The 19,704-nt window shown below is 47.1% G+C and overlaps 1 long non-coding RNA gene across 1 annotated transcript; it reads left to right on the forward strand.

Annotated features, from left to right (window-relative positions):
- Nucleotides 1-18,292: 18,292 nt before the first annotated feature.
- Nucleotides 18,293-19,131, forward strand: LOC123161084 (uncharacterized). Its single transcript, XR_006480531.1, has 2 exons — nt 18,293-18,645; nt 18,780-19,131. It is a non-coding gene; the product is annotated as an uncharacterized lncRNA (long non-coding RNA).
- Nucleotides 19,132-19,704: the final 573 nt, after the last annotated feature.

Consider the following 19,704-nt stretch of genomic DNA (forward strand, 5'->3'; position numbering starts at 1 on the left):
GGGGGCAGAGGAGGAGGGGCACCCCTAGATCCAATCTAGGGCGGCGGCCAACAAGGGGAAACCCTAGATGGGTTTTGCCCCCCCCCATCCCTTAGGTGACTTGCCCCCCAAGGCAAAGGGGTGGGACGCCCTAGGGAGGCGCCCCACCTCCTCTGACAACGTGGGAAGGGGGCTTGGGAGTCGCACATACCCTTAGTGTGCTGGTGTGCTCCCTCCCCTTGGCCCATGAAGCCCCTCAACAGTTGTCGGGGCCCCCCGAAACACCTTTTGGTCATGCTGGTCATCATCCGCTACCCTCGGAACACTTTCGGACTCCACTACCCTTCGTCCAATATATAAATCTTCACCTCCAGACCATTCCGGAGTTCCTTGTCATCTCCAGGATCTCATCCAGGACTCCAAACTACCTTCGGTAACCACCTTAATGACTCAATTATACTTATATCGTCACCAAACATTAAGTGTGTAGACCCTGCGGGTTCGAAAACTATGCAGACATGACCGAGACACGTCTACGGTCAATAACTAATAGCGGGACCTAGATGCCCATATTAGCTCCTACATATTCTACAAAGATCTCTATCGGTCGAACCTCGATGTCAAGGATTCAGCTAATCCCGTATGTGGTTCCCTTTGTTTATCAGTATGTTACTTGCCAGAGATTCGATCGTCGGTACCTCCATACCAAGTTCAATCTCGTTACAGGCAAGTCTCTTTACTCATTCCATAATACAAGATCTCATGACTAACTCCTTAGTCACATTGCTTGCAAGCTTCCAATGATGTTGTATTACAGAGAGGGCCCAGAGATACCTCTCCGTCATATGGAGTGATAAATCCCAATCTTGATCCATGCCAACTCAACAGACAGCCTCGAAGATACGTATAGAGCACCTTTATAGTCACCCAGTTACGTTGCAACATTTGGTACACACAAGGTACTCCTCTAGTGTCAGTGAGTTGCATGATCTCATGGTCATAGGAACATATACGTGACATGCAGAAAACGATAGCCATAAACTTGACACGATCATATGCTATGTTTATAGTTTGACATATAATGATGTGATCCCGTTATAAAATGACAACTCATGTCTATGGATAGGAAACCATAGCCATCTTTGATCAACGAGCTAGTCTAGTAGAGCCTCACTAGGGACACGTTGTTGTCTATGTATCCACACATGTATCTGAGTTTTCGATCAATACAATTCTAGCATGGATAATAAACTTTTATCATGAACAGGGAAATATGATAATAACTAATTTATTATTGCCTCTAGGGCATATTTCCAACACATAAAGCTCCGGGACATCATGGATCTGAATCTAGATATCTATTGTATCCAGTTTGACCTTGGAAGGCTGGGTCACACCATCATATGGGATGATGATTACATCATGTCCTCTGAAGTTCCATGGCCCCTCTTGCATGACTCGTTCCCAATCACCCAAGCAATTTAATTGCAAAGTGTATAGATTTTATTCTGGTGGTCTGAAATTCACCGGCTGTGCGAGATCCCAAGCAGATCGCATATTCCTGAAAAAACAACCTTGGATGTAGCTCTTGTCGATGTGTACCCGCGCCACTGACCTCCATCTGGCAGCATCCTTTGGCACTGCGGTCTCATCAACTACCACGTCGTCCATATCATCCTCTTGGAGATCGAGCTCCGTCATCAATCTCTCTATCTCCATTGTGGACAAAGAGCAGCCAGACTCCACTGACTTGCCCCCAACTTCCGCAACCATCTTCTCTTACCCGATCTCGAAAGCACCGGGTATGACAGGAAGGAACCCTAGCCCGAGCCTTCGTGACACAGAAAAGATCCCCTAGATCAGATCGACGAGAGGGAAGAAGTTACGATCTCAACGGCGGCCACGGGTGCCGCCGAGAGAAGCAAACCCTAACATGGGGGAAGAATTCTTTAGGCAGTCCAACTGCTCTATAACTGGGCTAGCAAAATAAAAATATTTCTAAGGGAAAATAACTAACATGTGAAAAAGGGCCGCCGTGACAGCAGCCCATTTAAGACTTATGTGCATGCATCAAATGGTACTTGATCTGTTCGCTAGCCCGGCAGGCTGTAGTCTCACAGGTCTTCTGTTAGAACCTGGGTGGCGCAATATTTTGCATATTATCTTCCTCCTTGTAATGTGTCCTGATGGTTGGGGCCCAATGGACACCTTCCATTGTTTTGAGGAAAAAAACTTCAAGCGGCTTTTTCGTGATAAAAATAAAATTTTAGGAGGGTTTTCGCAAAAAAAAAGTAAGGTAACATGCCCTCGTCCCTGCCTCCTATTCACTAATGGGTGGGCCCTGCTCCATGCTGGCACACCACATCAGCACCCTGCACGTATAGAAGCGTAGTTAGCACCATAGATGCACATCCAAACCAAGTTCTGTCACCGGTTTAATGTATGCCGCAAGTTTTAGTATATATAGGCAAAATTGTGTCTATCATAACTTGCTGCAGACATAGCTATCGGAGCCACACCCGAGTGCTCTGTGATTCGTGCAGGGAGGGAAGGAGGATAAATGTTGAGGGATTTGATGGAGATTTTGTGGCTCGCGTGCCAGGGAAAGTACTGAGCTATTGGGGTCCATATGCTGGTGGTCCGTCTGGCGCTAGCAGATGGCAGTGGGTCTAACCACGTCAGATGCCATATTTGACTGAAAGATGTTTCCCACGTGACAGCCTAAATTTCTCACTGATTAATTTGTTCCTCTACTATTTCTGTGCTGCGCGGGTGCCCATGAGGCCACCATCTGGACGTCATCGTCAAGTAGCACCAGCCATTTTTTCTCTCCTGGTTGGTGCGTGTCAGCGTGTTTGGATGAATGAACAAGGCAAAGCGAAATAGTAGTGAGTACAGTAGTACTAATACAAGACTTGAGGGAAGCTCCACTAGTAGTTCAAGTCTATACAGGGACCCAAAAATAGTATGTACACATCTACACTTGAAACTCATACATCGTTAAGTTTAAACTTTAAAGGAAAAAATAAACATTGGACCCGTCGTTCGACCTCCTCGGAACTGGAAGGACCTCCTCGTGGAAATATTGGAACCGTCTTCATGTAGGAACCGTCGTTCGACCTCCTCGGAACTAGAAGGACCTCCACGGAACCGTCAAAATTATACTTGGAACTGGAACAGAATTTGCCACCTATGCGGAACCGTCAAAACTATACTCAGAACTGGAATAGAATTTGCAAAGGGATGAACTCCCATCTCCGTGGAACCGTCAAAATTATACATGGAACTGGAATACAAATTGTGAATGGCCGGCGTCCCACCTCCGCGGAACCATCAAAATTATACTTGAAAGGACCGACGTTTCACCTCTGCGGAACCGTCAAAACTATACTTGCAAGTAGAATAGAATTTGCGAAGGGCCGACGTCCCACCTCCGTGGAACCGTCAAAACTATAGTTGAAACTGGAATACAATTTGTGAAGAGTCAACGTCTCACCTCAAATGAACCATCAAAATTATACTTGGATCTGGAATAAAATTTGCGATGGCCGACATCTCACGGTCTCACCTTTGCCGATTTTGTTGATAAATATCACTAGTTAAATCCTTATCTAAGGCCGTTTTTTTAATTTGTTTTTTGGGAAAATTAAACGAAATAGTGCTATGGCAGTTTCCCTTAAAAAAACACTATGGCAAGGATGAAGTAGTGCAGAGTTTAGTGCTCCATCGTGACAGACCATACGAATTAATTATATGTTCCGCGCATGCAAAGCTATTTAGGTAAGCTATATCACGTGATTGAAAAAAGGCAGGCTCACACAACGTGCACCTGCTGTCAGGCCCTACTCGACCCAACAGGCAGGAACCGGTATGCAAGTTCAACGGACAGTGTGGAACCTCCATTGCACACGCCCATGACCGACGAGTTGGTCCAAGAGCGAGTCACCACCACATGGGACAGGCCCTGTCAGTATTCCTCTGTAAAGGTGTCAGCACGTGGGGCGGGCTACACCATTCAAAAATCTACAAAAGGAAAAGAAAAGGAACCGGACCACACTTCGGTTCGAATCTTGAGGCAGAGTCCGACGGTTCTGATAGCTATTTCTACAGTAAGCTATGATAGAAAATCCCTCTCCTACAGTATATGTGTATATATATATATATATATATATATATATATATATATATATATATATAGACACACACACATATATATATATATATATATGTATATATAGACACACATATACATATATATATATATATATATATATCAGTATTTATGTATATGTATATATATGGTAATTATTATTATTATTATTATTATAAGCATTAACTCTCCACCTATTATGCCAAGGATATCACCTATTTTTGCAAGGAAGAATGTAAAGGGGAGCATTGTTTCCGCTATGGCCGTTGCCATATGTAATTGATGTTGTTGCGGGAGGGTATGTGTGGTTCGGGGAATATATGTGGATTTACGAGCCGAATAACCAAGATGAGGAAAACTTGTTAAAATGGATAGAGAGGGATTGATAGAATCGTTGTTGTATTGCTTGAGCCTCGTGGGCATATATATAGGAGTACATAATCATTTTCGAGTACAAGACAAGGTAGAATAATATCCTATGCTATCATATCTTTCCTAACAATCAATATACTCAACATCCCCCGCAGTCACAATGGTAGCAACGCAGACGGTGAGACTGGAGAAGAATCCAAAGTGAAGCCGACGGAAACCACCCCACCCCCACAGTCGTAACGGTCGATGCTTCGTGAAAGTCGTGGCTGGAGGGAAAACCGACAAGGTTGCTCAAGCAAGGTGGTAGCCCTTTGTGCCATTTGTCGATATAGCCGAGGGCGTATGGTGGTGTAGTCGTGGTCGAGCTAGCCGTGCGAAGAATGCCGTGGTCGATGTTGAGTCGTGGTGGCCGGTGTCGAGGAAGTCGCCATGGATCGGGAAGAAGAGCGGCGGCAGCGGCCTGAGGAGGAGGCGGCGGCTAGGTCAGAAGCGCGGCAGCGGTCCTCGAAGTAGGCGAGGAAGAACCCAACAGCGTGATGAAGACCGGCACGGACGGCGGCGTTCCCACGCCTAAGGAGGTGGCGCGAAGCATACCATGTAGAAGTCGGCGCGCGGGGACGGCGGAGTGGACAGCGCGCCGTGACGCTACGGCCTGAAGAGGCGACGAGGCGGCAGGGCGCGAGTTGGGGCCGCGGGAAAGACCTCAGGACGGTTGCAGGGACCGCGTGCCAAGCTCACTACGGCTCGACGGAGTGACGCAATGGCAGCGGGAGGGTGGGTGCATCCTCGAGGACGGCCTGGAGCGGACGGCCTCGAGGCGGCGGTTAGCTGCGGACCACGGCACTACGGTCCGAAGGGGCGACGCAACGGCATCACGCGGGTTGGTGCAACCACGTAAACGGCCTCACGGCGGCGGCGGGGACCATGTGCCGTGGCGCTACGGCCCGAAGGGACGACGCAGCGATGGCGTGGATCGGTGCAACCACGGAAAGAACCACAAGGCGGCGACGCTGCGGTCCTAAGGGACGACGTAACTGCAACCTATTGCTCGATCGGTGAAGAGGGGTGTAAACATGACGTTGTCTTCACTAAATCATGCGGAGACGTACATCGGATTATCCAGACGACGGGACGTAAAATAGTCCGCATGGGATGCAACATGTACGGGCAGCCAGGATGCACACATCATGCATAAAACGGCCATGCGGCATGCATTAATGGGCAGCCAGTAGCACGCCTGTGCGGGGCGCGTGAGTATGCACGCGACGCGGCCAGCCCGACAGGCCAGCGCGAGCGACCACCGTACCAGCGTACACGACGCGCGTGCGTATGGCCCGAGGCCCCGTGTGGCAACCGATTCTGTCGGGGAGCCGATGAAGATGCTGATGAAATAGACACGTGTTGTTGATGACGAACGACGGCGGACGACGCAAACCAATCTATAAATCGGAGAACCAAAAAGAAACATCAATCAAGTCGACCGACATAAGAGAGAAACCCGGATCAAGGGGTGGCGCGGTGCGGAAGCAGCGGCAGCTAGGGTTTATGATCGAGGTAAGGATGATACCATGTTAGAAAGGAATAGAAAAATTGATGAAATCGTTGTTGTATTGCTTGAGACTCGTGGACATATATATATAGAAGTACATGACCATTTTGAAGTACAAGACAAGCTAAAATAATATCCTGTGTTATCCTATTTTTGCGAACAATCAATATACTCAACAAAACCAAACCGATCCAAAATTTCTGTTAGTTCTGGTATATGGTGGTATAGGATTTAGAAATGATATTTAACTTTGGTTATAAACCAAGAAAATCAGTAAAATGAAAAGAACACAGATTGCACACATCCCATTTCACATATTAGGCCCAGCCCACCATGCGCCATGTCGTGTTTTGCATAGTTTTAAAATTTTGGCAGTTTAGATTTTCAGCGGCCCGTTCACTTGTCGACTGCTGGTTCGCTCGATTCATAGTAGATTTGATAGAAAAAATACTAGTAATTGTGTAAACTAAGAAAAATCATATGGGAGGAAACTCTTTCGTTTGTATGATAATTAGGGGGTGTTTGTTTTCAGGAACTTTTTGGTGTAGGGACTAGAAAAAGTTCCTCTTAAAGACTTTTTAACCAAACAGGAGGGACTACTAGGGACTAAAAGTTGCTTTTTGGGACTAAATGAAGAAAACTCTTAAGGAGAGTCTTTTTTTGGGACTTTTTGAGACTTTTCCAACAATGCCCCTCCCTGCACCCATTGCCCCGCCGCCCCTATGGTGTTGTTTGGTGTTATTTTTCTGTATACTAGGGGTAACATGGTCATTTAATAACCTCTAGGGAGGGACTAGGGACTTTTTAGTCTCTGGAAACAAACAGGGAGTGACTTTTTAGGGACTAGTGACTTTTTAGTTGGGATTAGAAAAAGTCCTAAGACTTATGAACCAAGCAGGGCCTTAGGTAGCCGTGGGTGGTCATTGAGGTTGATGTCTACGGTTCGGCCTGTTTGCAAACATAATGGCTACGACGATATTTCATCATGAGAATTTAGGAAGAAAATAAGATTGTTGCCTTATTTTAAAGTTCATGTCAATTTTGTTTATTTGGTAGTATATACTGAAACCACACCGAATAAGATGGTTACTGAAACCTAATTGTGACAAAACTTGTATCTAGTTTCCCAATGTACTCCTTCCTCCATTGATCCGTGACTCCGAGAACGCAACCCCGCCGCCACCTAGAACTCCCCCATCTGTGCTCCCCCTGCTGGAATTTTGTCTATTATGGTCCAGCCCAATAGCAGTTTCAGAAATTCCTAATAAATCCTAGAGGCCCACGCAGCCCATTCGTGCAAGGCAAGAGGTGGAACTAAAGTTTAGTCCCACATTGCTAGTTTAGAGGGACTTACACCTGTTTATAAGGGAGGTTCTTTTCCCACATGTATGAGCATGAGAACAAGAGGGACATCCAAGCGCGCTCCTCCTCCGCCGCCCACCTCGCCATGCCACGCCTCGTCATGACGTGCCGCGCCGCGGGTTGCGGGAATGAGCCGAGTCGATGTCTAAATTTTTCCCACGCACTATGGGTATACAAAAGGTCAGACAGAAGCTGAAAAGATTTTTGCGATAGTGGAGTTTGAATGCAAACGGTATAGCCCTTCGACTGCTGGCTGTTCACTTCATCTCCGTCTCTTTGTTTCACCTCCCGTCGCTGCCCTCTCGCCTCCTTCTCTTGCGCCTATAGAAGGGAGGTCGCTCCTCTGAGAGAGACGCACCAGAACTACTTCTTCCTCTCGCCACTGGTTTCTGAGCACTGCGCTGCTCCTACGATGTTCCCAATCCCGGCTCGCGGCGTGCACCGTAGGTCGGGACAGTAGGCCTCCAAAACCTCACCTTTTGTGTCCTATACGGGAGAAGGGTGATATGGTTTTTGGGGAGCGCTCAGCGCGACTACTGACTTCTTCGTCACGGACTCCGATGACTACTTCCCCGACGACGACTTCTTCCCTGACGTTGACAACCTCCTCGACGACGTGGCTGGCGAGGACACCGACTCCAAGTCCAGTGCTACCGCTGCTGTTGTTCGGTACGTGTTCTTACTCTTTCTATTAGAGGTCCCGCTACAGTTTCTTGTTCTACTATTTGTCCTAGATATGTTAGACTCTATTTCATATATGCAACTTGCTATGCTATCCGCTCTAGATATGTTTAGTTACGGTTCATATATGAAGATGTTGTTTACCTTCTCTTTGTCAAATCGCATGGCTTGTTTTATCACTTCTATACTAGTCATGCTTTATCTAGTATTTCTGTTAATAAAATCATTCAGTAAATTGCTCATATCTCCAACAATCCAAAAACCTTATTATAGGCAATTTACCCCAAGTGGTTTTGCTGCTTCCATGAGACCTCCTATGTTTGAGGGTATCCACTATAAGAGGTGGCGCATGAGAGTAGTCTTATGGTTTTAAACCATGAGTTGCTATGACGCCCCTCTTGGTAAACCTGAAGGAGAGCAAGATGCTCAACAGGCACAAGCTTTTCAGAAAATGGATACCTTTTTTAAGGCTGCTCTCTTGAGTGTTCATGGTGAGAACATAGTTGATGCTTATGCGTCAATTGATAATGGAAAAGATATGTGGGACGTACTCGAGGCCAAATTTGGGGTTTCGGATGCTGGCACTAAGCTGTACATCATGGAGCAATTCTATGACTACAGGATGACTGAAGAGCTCTCCGTGGTTGAGCAAGCTCATGAGATACAGTCATTTGCTAGAGAACTTGAGCACTTCAATTGTATCCTACCGGACAAGTTTATTGTCGGAGGTATCATCACTACGTTTCCTCCCACTTGGAGGAACTTTGCTACCTCACTGAAGCATAAGAGGCAGGAGTTTTCCATTACGGATCTCATTGGTACTCTTGATGTGGAAGAAAAGGCGAGAGCAAAGGACAACCGTGCTCGAGGTATTGAGGGAGGTTCTAGTGCCAATCTGGTACAGAAGAAGAACTTCCAGCCCCACAAGTTCAAGAACAAGGGCAAGTTTGATGGTAAAGCAAAGTTTGATGGGAAGAACAAGGTTGTGCAGCACACGAACTTCAAGAAGAAGAATGACAAGAAGAAAGGTGTTTGTCATGTGTGTGGGGATCCTGATCATTGGGCTCCTAGTTGCCCTAATCGCTATGACAAGCGTTATCCTAGGAAAGGCGGCAAGACCGCTAATGTTGTCATTGGATACAATGACATGAAGGATGATGGGTATGGTATATTTCTCACTATTCTTTCAGTATGTCATTCTCCTAATTGGTTGATTAACACGGGTGCTAATGTGCATATATGCGGTGATATTTCCATGTTTTCATCTTATCAGACCGCAGGGACTTCAACCGTGCTGATGGGCAATGGTTCAAGTGCTTTTGTTCGTGGTGTTGGCACGGTCGATCTGAAGTTTACTTCGGAGAAGATCGTGCGGCTGAAGAACGTGCTTTATGTCCCCTCCGTCAATAAAAATCTTGTTAGCGGATCTCTTCTGTGTAGAGATGGCTACAAGCTTGTCTTTGAGTTGAATAAATTTGTAATTTCCAAGTATGGAACCTTTGTTGGTAAAGGCTATGAGTCAGGAGGCCTATTTTGTTTATCCTTATCGGACGTTTGCAATAAAGTTGTTAATCACGTTTGCAACAATAGTGAATCAAATGTGTGGCATTCACATATCTGTCATGTTAACTTTAGTTTCATGTCGCGACTAGCAAAGTTAAACTTAATCCCTAGTTTCACCACTGTCAAGGGATCTAAGTGTCAAGTGTGTGTGCAAGCTAAGCAACCTCGTAAGTCTCATGTGACTGCGGAAACGAGAAATCTTGCACCAGTAGAGCTCATACATTCAGATCTATGTGAAATGAATTGTGTTTTGACAAAAAGTGGAAAGAAGTATTTTATGACGTTGATTGATGACTCCACTAGATACTGCCATGTGTATCTTCTGAAATCTAAGGATGAGGCTTTGAACTACTTCAAGATATATAAAGCTGAAGGGGAAAACCAACTTGATCGAAAGATCAAGAGGCTTAGGTCCGATCGTGGTGGAGAGTATTTCTCAAATGAATTTGATTCCTTTTGTGTGGAACATGGTATAATCCATGAGAGGACGCCTCCCTATTCACCTCAGTCAAATGGGGTGGCCGAACGAAAGAATCGTACTCTAACTGATTTGGTTAACGCCATGTTAGACACATCGGGTCTCTCCAAAGGCATGGTGGGGGGAGGCGATATTGACTGCATGTCATGTCCTAAACCAAGTTTCCACAAAGAACAAAGAGATAACTCCATTCGAGGAATGGGAGAAGAAAATTTTAAAGCTCTCTTATCTACGAACCTGGGGTTGTTTGGCGAAAGTCAATGTGCCAATTCCAAAGAAGCGGAAGTTGGGACCAAAAACTGTGGATTGTGTTTTCCTGGGATATGCTTTTCATAGCATTGGTTATAGATTCTTGGTTATAAAATTTGAGGTACCTGACATGCATGTCGGTACAATCATGGAGTTGAATGATGCGACTTTCTTTGAAGATATCTTTCCCATGAAGGATATGGCTACCTCATCTAATCAGGAGATGCCTAGTTCATCGAATCAGGAACCAGTTACAATTACTGAACCTGCCATTTCGATGGAACACTTTGAAAGTCCTGTGGAGGAAAACAATGAAGTTCCTACTAGGAGCAAGAGACAGAGGACTGCAAAGTCCTTTGGTGATGATTTTCTTGTGTATCTCATAGATGACACTCCCAGTTCTATTTCAGAGGCCTATTCATCTGAAGATGCTGACTACTGGAAGGAAGCAGTTCGTAGCGAGATGGATTCCATCTTGGTGAATGAAAATTGGGAGATAAATGATTGTCCTTATGGGTGCAAACCTATAGGATGCAAATGGGTATTCAAGAAGAAGCTTAGGCCTGATGGTACTATTGAAAAGTACAAGGCTTGGCTCGTGGCTAAGGGTTATACCCAAAAGGAAGGTGAAGAGTTCTTTGATACTTACTCACCTATGGCTCGACTGACCACTATTCGAGTTCTACTTCACTAGCTACCTCACATGGTTCATCAAATGGATGTTAAGACTGCTTTCCTAAATGGAGAGTTGGACGAGGAAATTTATATGGAACAACCAGATGGGTTTGTAACAGATGGTCACCAAGGGAAAGTGTGCAAGTTGCTGAAGTCTTTGTATGGACTCAAGCAAGCACCAAAACAGTGGCATGAGAAGTTCGAAAGAACTTTAACAGCTGTAGGCTTTGTTGTGAACGAAGCTGAAAAATGTGTGTACTATCGCCATGGTGGGGGCGAGAGAGTTACTTTGCTTGTATGTTGATGACATACTGATTTTCGGAACAAATCTGAATGTTATTAAGGAGGTCAAGGATTTCCTATCTCGCTGCTTTGAGATGAAGGATTTAGGAGTGGCTGATGTCATTCTGAACATCAAGTTGTTGAGAGACAAAGATGGTGGGATTACATTGCTTCAATCTCACTATGTGGAAAAGATCTTGAGTCGCTTTGGCTACAGTGACTACAAGCCCTCTCCAACACCATATGATGCTAGTGTGCTGCTTCGAAAGAATCGAAGAATTACTAGAGACAAATTGAATTATTCTCAGATTATTGGCTCGCTTATGTATTTAGCCAGTGCTACAAGACCTGACATCTCTTTTGCTGTTAGCAAACTAAGCCGGTTTGTCTCAAAACCAGGAGATGTGCATTGGAAAGCTCTAGAGAGAATTTTGCGTTATTTGAAAGGCACTACGAATTATGGAATTCACTACACTGGGCATCCAAAGGTGCTTGAAGGGTATAGTGACTCAAACTGGATCTCAGATGCTGATGAGATAAAGGCCACGAGCGGATATGTATTCACTCATGGAGGTGGCACTGTTTCTTGGAAGTCTTGCAAGCAGACCATCTTAACGAGGTCAACAATGGAAGCAGAACTCACAACACTAGATACAGCTACGGTCGAAGCAGATTGGCTTCACCGGTTGTTGAGAAACATGTACCGGGTATCCTTATGAACTGCGACAATCAAACTGTGATCACGAAAGTGAACAGCTCAAAGGATAACATGAAGTCATCAAGACACGTTCAGAAAAGGTTAAAGTCTGTCAGAAAACTGAGAAACTCCGGAGTTATTGCATTGGATTATATCCAAACGTCTAAAAATCTGGCAGATCCTTTCACTAAGGGTCTATCACGTAATGTGATAGATAATGCATCGAGGGAGATGAGTATGAGACCCACAATATGAGTTGTTCACAATGGTAACCTATTCTTTGTGATCGGAGATCCCGTGAATTAGATGTGGAAGACAAGTTGTTGGTCAACTGGGAGGAGAGTACCCTTACTGTTAAAAATACCACTCCATGAAGATGCAATACTCTCCTAATCTGCATGGCAGGTTGATGTATATCTTAATGTGTTCTAAGTAGCTCTTTGAAGCAGAGATGTTGTCCTGCAGAACATCTTTTGAAGAACGCACCTATATGAGTCTGATTGTTAAACATCGCAATCTATGAGAGTAGGGTTCTCTCTAGTAAACTCATGAAAGGTCTCGAAGTATGACGCATAAGCTCCACCCGCGGGGAAGACCCACGGTAGCCACGTATCGGTCAAGGCTTTGTGTGAAGTTAGATTCGCAGAAAACTTGCAGTTAAAGGCCCAGTCCATTTTCAAGTTGCTTACTAGTGTAGCATAGAGTTCTAGGTGGAAGTTCAACTTAACAGCCTCCACTGCAGTACCGGTATATAAAACAGTGTTTTGGAACCAAAGGTAAATTTTCTGTGCCTCTGGGATCTGGTGGGGGATTTCTAGAATTTTGTCTATTATGGGCCAGCCCAATAGCAGTTTCAGAGATTCCTAATAAATCCTAGAGGCCCACGCAGCCCATTCGTGCAAGGCAAGAGGTGGAACTGAAGTTTAGTCCCACATTGCTAGTTTAGAGGGAGTTGGACCTGTTTATAAGGGAGGTTCTTTCCCCACATGTATGAGCATGAGAACAAGAGGGACATCCACGCGCGCTCCTCCTCCGTCGTCCGCCTCGCTACGCCTCGTCGTGCCGCGCCGCGGGTTGCGGGAATGAGCCGAGCCGATGTCTAAATGTTTGAGTCCTGTACGGGAGAAGGGTGATAAGGTTTTTGGGGAGCGCTCAGCGCGACTACTGACTTCTTCGTCACGGACTCCGACAATGACTTCCCCGACGACGACTTCTTCCCCGACGTCGACAACCTCCTCGATGACATGGCTGGCAAGGACACGGACACCAAGTCTAGTGCTACCGTTGCTGTTGTTTCGTACGTGTTCTTACTCTTTCTATTAGAGGTCCTGCTACAGTTTCTTGTTCTACTATTTGCCCTAGATATGTTAGACTCTATTTCATATATGCAACTTGCTATGATGTCCGCTCTAGATATGTTTAGTTACGATTCATATATGAAGATGCAGTTTACCTTCTCTCTGTCAAATTGCATGGCTTGTTTTATCGCTGCTATACTAGTCATGCTTTATCTAGTATTTCTGTTAATAAAATAATTCGGTAAATTGCTCATATTTCCAACACCCCCTCCACCATTGCCGCCGACATCTGCTTCGCGGTGGTGGGCTCCCGCTGCCAAACAGCGCTGGGGGCGGCTCCTTCTCGTGGTGGCGCTAGTGACTACTGGTCTTGGCTGGGGATGGAGATGGCGGCTCGCCTGCACGGGTATGCCGGGGCGGCGGCCCCGGGGACGCGGAGGAGCGGTAGCGAGGAGGCTTGCGGTTCCCGACATCGGGGTTATGGGATGGCCCCGTTTCTGGTGTCCGACCGACCCAGATCCGGCGGAGGCGGTGGCTTCCAAGGCGGGTCTCCATGTGTGGCGGGCAGGCTGGGGCGTGGCTGCTCTGGCTGGCATCCGCGAGTCCGTGGTGGTGGCGGTGTGCCACGGATTAAGGGTGGCAGCGCAGCGGCGGTGCTCGAGGTGGTGTGCTGGTAGCGGCGAGTTTGTCCGGATCTGGGGCTGGACTAGTGGCGGAGGCTACTATCATGCTAAATGTGACTCTTCTAGATGCGGTGGTTAGTCTTCTCTTGCGGCTCCGGTGGGCGTTGGGTTCTTTGATCTGGGTTGGGAGAAATCCCTACTATGAGACGAGGCTCACAACGGCAACGCCCGCGGGCGCCGTTCCCTTCCTTTTGTGTTGGACCTGATCGGACTCCCTTCCCTGAGCTCGGGGAAACCCTTGTCTTGGTCTGGCCTCCGGACCGGACGGCGGCGGCGGTGTCAAGGTGTCGTTACCTTCTTGAAGGTGCCGTCTTGTTGCTCGAGGAGTCTCGTTGGTGTGGCTCGAGTCAGTCGGGTGCCACTTTGGGCATGGGCCTCATGGGCGCAATGTACGCCATCTCCGGTGCTCTCACGACAGTACCTTCCCTAGGTTCGCTCAGGCTCTGCCATTCACTTGCCGATTTTCTCTTGGCGCAAATGGGTGGCGGTACGTTGGTATGTGTTAGCCTTGGGTTTTGGTCTTGTTGTAGAGGTCTCGGCGTTGGTTGTGACATGGGTTGATTGCTCTATGGCTTGCCTTGTTGTCATTGGCATGAGGTTGGACTAGGGAAACATGTATCATAGTAGCCAGGGTGGGTGTGGGTGGTGGATGTGGAGGCTAATTCTCGTGATTAACATTGTAATGGCTGGAAGGCCTTGTATCCGGCTTCTTTGCCGCTTCTTCTTTAGTGTGATGATAGGCATGTTTGTGCGTATTCGAGAAAAAAAATCCTATGCACTTCATCCTTATGATGTTAGAGCAGCACTGCATGAACTTCATTAGTAGTATAAGCGTAGTTTATTTGTCGCGCTGTGTGCTGTTGAGTTCATGAACACTCTGCCACCAAACCTTAGGCCAACTCCACCGTGCGACCCTATCCTGTCTGGCTCCGTCCGTTTGGGGTAAAAGGGACAAAAGAGGCGGCCCAGCGCACGGCCTCAAACGGACAAATGTCCAGATTCCGTCTGTTTTCGACCCATCCCCGGCCCAAACTTGCGCTTGGTTTGGGGTGAAACGGACGCGCGCGGACGGCCGCAACGCACGCCCTTGTCCCCCCATGGCTAGCCTGTCGGGGACACTAGCAGTCCCTCCACTCCCAATGCTTCACCCTCTCTCCCGCCCCGCCCCGCCGCCGGCGCCGCCCCTATTCTCCGGCCGCCTCCTCACAGCGTAGCCCCCCGCCGTCCATACCAAACCACGTCTCGACATGACCGCCACCACGCCCGCGCTTTCGCCGTAGTTTTGGTCGTCTATCGGGGGAGGTTTGGCCGTCGCCGTCCTTGCCGGTGGCGGAGGGGACATGACTGCCGGCGACGGACCACGACGGCCGAGGCAGATTCCGACGAGAGCTCAAGAGCGGCCAGTAGCCGGCCGGCAACCACCCCTGCTGCGTTGAGGTGATTATCGCGGCCTCTTCGCCACCACGACCGCAAGGTGTTCGACCTTTTGCCAACAAAGGTATGGACAGTGGAGACGAGTTTTTCTTTCATCACTTCCTTTGTTCATCGGATGATTTGTCGTCGGATGATGAAGATCTTGTGGTTGCTGCACTGGTCGTTCACGACCATATTCAACGGCAGCTTCCTTGGTACAGGGGGTCACTCCCTGGCCGTGCTCCCAACCTGAACCGCAACAGGGAGAGAGGCCACGCCCTGCTCTATGTCGATTACTTTGCCAACACCCCGCTCTTCAAGCCGGATAAATTTCGTCGCCGTTTTCGTATGGCAAGACATGTGTTCAATCGTATCCGAGAGGGTGTGGTTGCTCATGACCCATACTTCGAGTGCAATACGGATGCCCTTGGCAAGCTTGGATTCTCCTCTTACCAGAAATGCACCGCGGCCATCCGCATGCTTGCATATGGTATTCCAGGCGATCTAGTGGACGAGTATGTGTGTATGAGTGAGACAACATGTCTGATGTCAATGTACAAGTTTTGTCAGGCTGTGATCGAGGTGTTTGGCCTAGAGTACTTGAGGCAGCCAACTGTCGCTGATACAGAGAGATTGTTGGCGACCAACACAGCTAGAGGCTTTCCAGGCATGCTTGGCAGCATAGATTGTATGCATTGGGAGTGGAAGAACTGTCCATTTGCTTGGCAGGGCCAGTACAAGGGGCATGTTAACGGGTGCACTGTCATATTAGAAGCGGTGGCATCGCAAGATCTTTGGATATGGCATTCTTTCTTCGGTATGGCAGGTTCTCACAATGATATCAACGTGCTGCAGCGTTCTCCAGTCTTCGCGAGGCTTGCAGAAGGCCACTCCCCACCTGTCAACTTTGAGATCAATGGCCACCAGTACAACAAGGGATACTATCTAGCAGATGGTATATATCCTCAGTGGTCAACTTTTGTGAAGACAATCTCGAAACCCCAAGGTGAGAAGAGAAAGAGATTTGCCCAAATGCAAGAGAGTGTTAGAAAGGATGTGGAATGTGCTTTTGGTGTGCTTCAATCCCGGTGGGTTATCGTTCGAAACCCTGCACTGTCATGGGATGAAAGGAAGCTTTGTGAGGTGATGACTGCTTGTGTGATCATGCACAACATGATCGTCGAGGACGAGCGTGATGAGAGTATCTTCGACCAAGGATTTGATTATCAAGGTGAAAATATTGAGCCCCTGCACCAAGACCCGGCCACATTTGAACAGTTTGTCCAATTCCACCGTGAGATGCGTGATTGGCACACTCATTTGAATATTCAAAATGACTTGGTTGAGCACGTCTGGGATCACATTGGCAACCAATAGATGTATTGGTCCAATTTATGTTCAGTCAAGACAATTTCGATTTGGTTGTAAAACTATTTTATTAAAGACATTTTCAATTGGGTTGTAAAACTATTTTAATTTTCAGACAAATATTTGGGTTGGAAACTAGTTTTGATGCAAATTTGAGCATTTTTTGCCCTGACGGACAGGATGGGGCAAATGGATGCGGTTGCGCGCTGTGCGCACGGCCACCGCATCCCAGGACAGGCCCGGATACGACCCTAAATCCCTATCCAAACGAAGAGAAACCGGACAAAACGAACGTCTGTTTGGGGTCGCGTGGTGGAGTTGGCCTTATCCCGTGGCACCGCACCAGAAGCTAAGCTAGTGTAGTGCTAGTGCTTCTCCGAGCCAGCGTTGCACAGCTACGGTAGCCTGTCGCAGCAAGCAAGCAAGCGACCGAGGCAGGACCTTTCCGTGTACAAGTAGCCAGCAGCCTTGCTTTCTCTTCAGCGGGAACGATCGATGCGAGCCGTCAGTCCATTTCCAATCAATGCTGCGTGCAAAGGAACACCCAAGTACGAAAAGTCCATTCTGCACCCGAGCTCATATGCTCCCGCATGAACAGTAAAATCGAAACAAAATCAAAAAAAATTCAAAAAATTCCAATTTTTTTTGGGACAAACATTGACAAAACTTCTAAGTGCCTGCAAAGATTCGTCATGAAATCACATTCCTAGAAGGCGTGGCAAAAAAAACAAATTCAGTGCTTCAAAATGCGTTTGAAAGTAGCTTTTTCAGAGTAGTTTTTTTGTTTTTTTTGCCACGCCTTCTAGGAATGTGATTTCACAACGAATTTTTGCAGGCACTTAGAACTTTTGTCAATGTTTCACTCAAAAATAATTTGGAATTTTTTGAATTTTTTTTAAAAAAAATTCGATTTTACTGTTCATGCAGGAGCATATGAGCTCGGGTGCAGATTAGCCGCGTCCCACCCAAGTACTACTACTTACTACTGATAGCAAGTGGGTGTACGTGCACAGTACACTCCACCGCACCATGCAAGATCCACTCATGCGTGTCTGCGTTCTCAGCTGGTGGTGACTCTGCTGCTAAAGAAGATAGTAGCATTCAGAAGAAGCTGGCAGTCTCTCTCAGTCGGTGTCGAGCATGGCATCGCATCGGCAATGGCCGTTCGCGTCACATCGCGCGCTCCCCTTCTCCTGCCTCCCAAGCCAAACCCAGAAAAGGGAAAAGCTACACCGTCCAAGTTGATATAGGAGCAGCGGCCGGCAATGCTAGCTAGACGGATGGATCGGCGCCGGTGAGACAAGCACCGAGGCGTTTCCGTTTTGTCACCTCGCCGGTGGCCGAGGCAGAAAAGCCACCGTACCGTACTACTAGTTGGTGTCTGATGTCTCTAGCTCGGCCGGCCTAGCTAGGTACCAGCAGCAGCTTGAATTGATTGATCCATGGAGCATCCAGATGATGCGCGTGAAACTACTAGCGCTAAGACATTTCAATTTCTTCACCTCTCGCCAGTGGCACGGCGTGGAAAGGCACCGCTGCTGCACACACGATAGTTACTAGCACTAGGAGCTACGTACACGCCTCGCTCCATGTGCAGTGGTGCGGCGCAACTGTAAAGCACCGGCATATACTCAGAATTTGTTGCAATGTCCGCTATAAAAGGCTCCCGCGCCTTCTTCGCTTCTCCTGCATTCACAAGTCACAGCTCACGATTCTGCAAACCATCAACAAGAAGAGGCTCCATCACATCTAGCCAGCTAGCCAAAGACGATGAGGCCGAACGCCCTGACGCTGCCGCTACCTCTCGCCTTCCTCCTCCTCCTCCTCCTCCTCGTGCTAGCACCAGGTACGTGCCCATTCGTCCATGTAATGCCTACGTTGCTTCACAAATTAAATGTATAGTGTAGCTACAAATTAATCTGCGGCCATGCATGCATGGTTTTTATATCCCACTAATTCTCTTCTTCTTCTTTGCTACAGCTAAGGCGAGAGATGATTGTACAAGCCATATATATCATCGGGTGCAAGAACAAACCCGAGCCGCCTTGTCCGTGCGACCGCGCGGAGTGTAGCTTCGACAGCCGTGTAGCGTTCGCTCAGCTTGGGTGCCCGAAAGATGCGACCAGATGCACTTGGACAGGACAGTGCATCAACCGGGGGTGCAACTTCACCTACTGCGTATATAGATAAGATAGGTGGGCATGTCGACCTGATAAAATAACAAAGATGATATCATAGATGGCAATGCAGTATGTAGTTCTGTTCGCTGCAAAGTGATGTACCTAAATGGTGAATTATTTACATGCCTACCATGGATATGTCTCGTTTATCATATTATCCAGAAATAAAAATATGTTCACTTTATATACATAATAATAATAATAGTACTAATAATACGAATAATAATAATAACAATAATAATAATAATTAACTCTCCACCTATTATGCCAAGGATATCACCTTTTTTTGCAAGGAAGAATGTAAAGGGGAGCATTTCCGCTGTGGCCGTTGCCATATATAATTGATGTTGTTGCAGGAGGGTATGTGTGGTTCAGGGAATATATGTGGATTTACGAACTGAAAAACCAAGATGAGGAAAACCAAACCGAGCCTAAATTTTCTGTTAATTTTGATATATGGTGGTATAGGATTTAGAAAAGATACAAAACTGGAGGTTTGGTTATATACCAAATCAGTAAAATGGAAAGAACACAGATTGCACACATCCCGTTTCACATATTAGGCCCAGCCCACCATGCACCATGTTGTGTTTTGCATGGTTTTAAAATTGGAGTCGTCTTGTGGGCGCTCAAGCGCCAGGTAGAGTTTGGGAGCGGCCGGTGGAAAAGGTAAGTACGTGGTCCGTTATACACTAAAGGAAGTTGACCATCTAGTTTGCTTTTTA

This window comes from Triticum aestivum, chromosome 7B (assembly GCF_018294505.1).
Source record: "Triticum aestivum cultivar Chinese Spring chromosome 7B, IWGSC CS RefSeq v2.1, whole genome shotgun sequence".
Classification (NCBI taxonomy): domain Eukaryota; kingdom Viridiplantae; phylum Streptophyta; class Magnoliopsida; order Poales; family Poaceae; genus Triticum; species Triticum aestivum.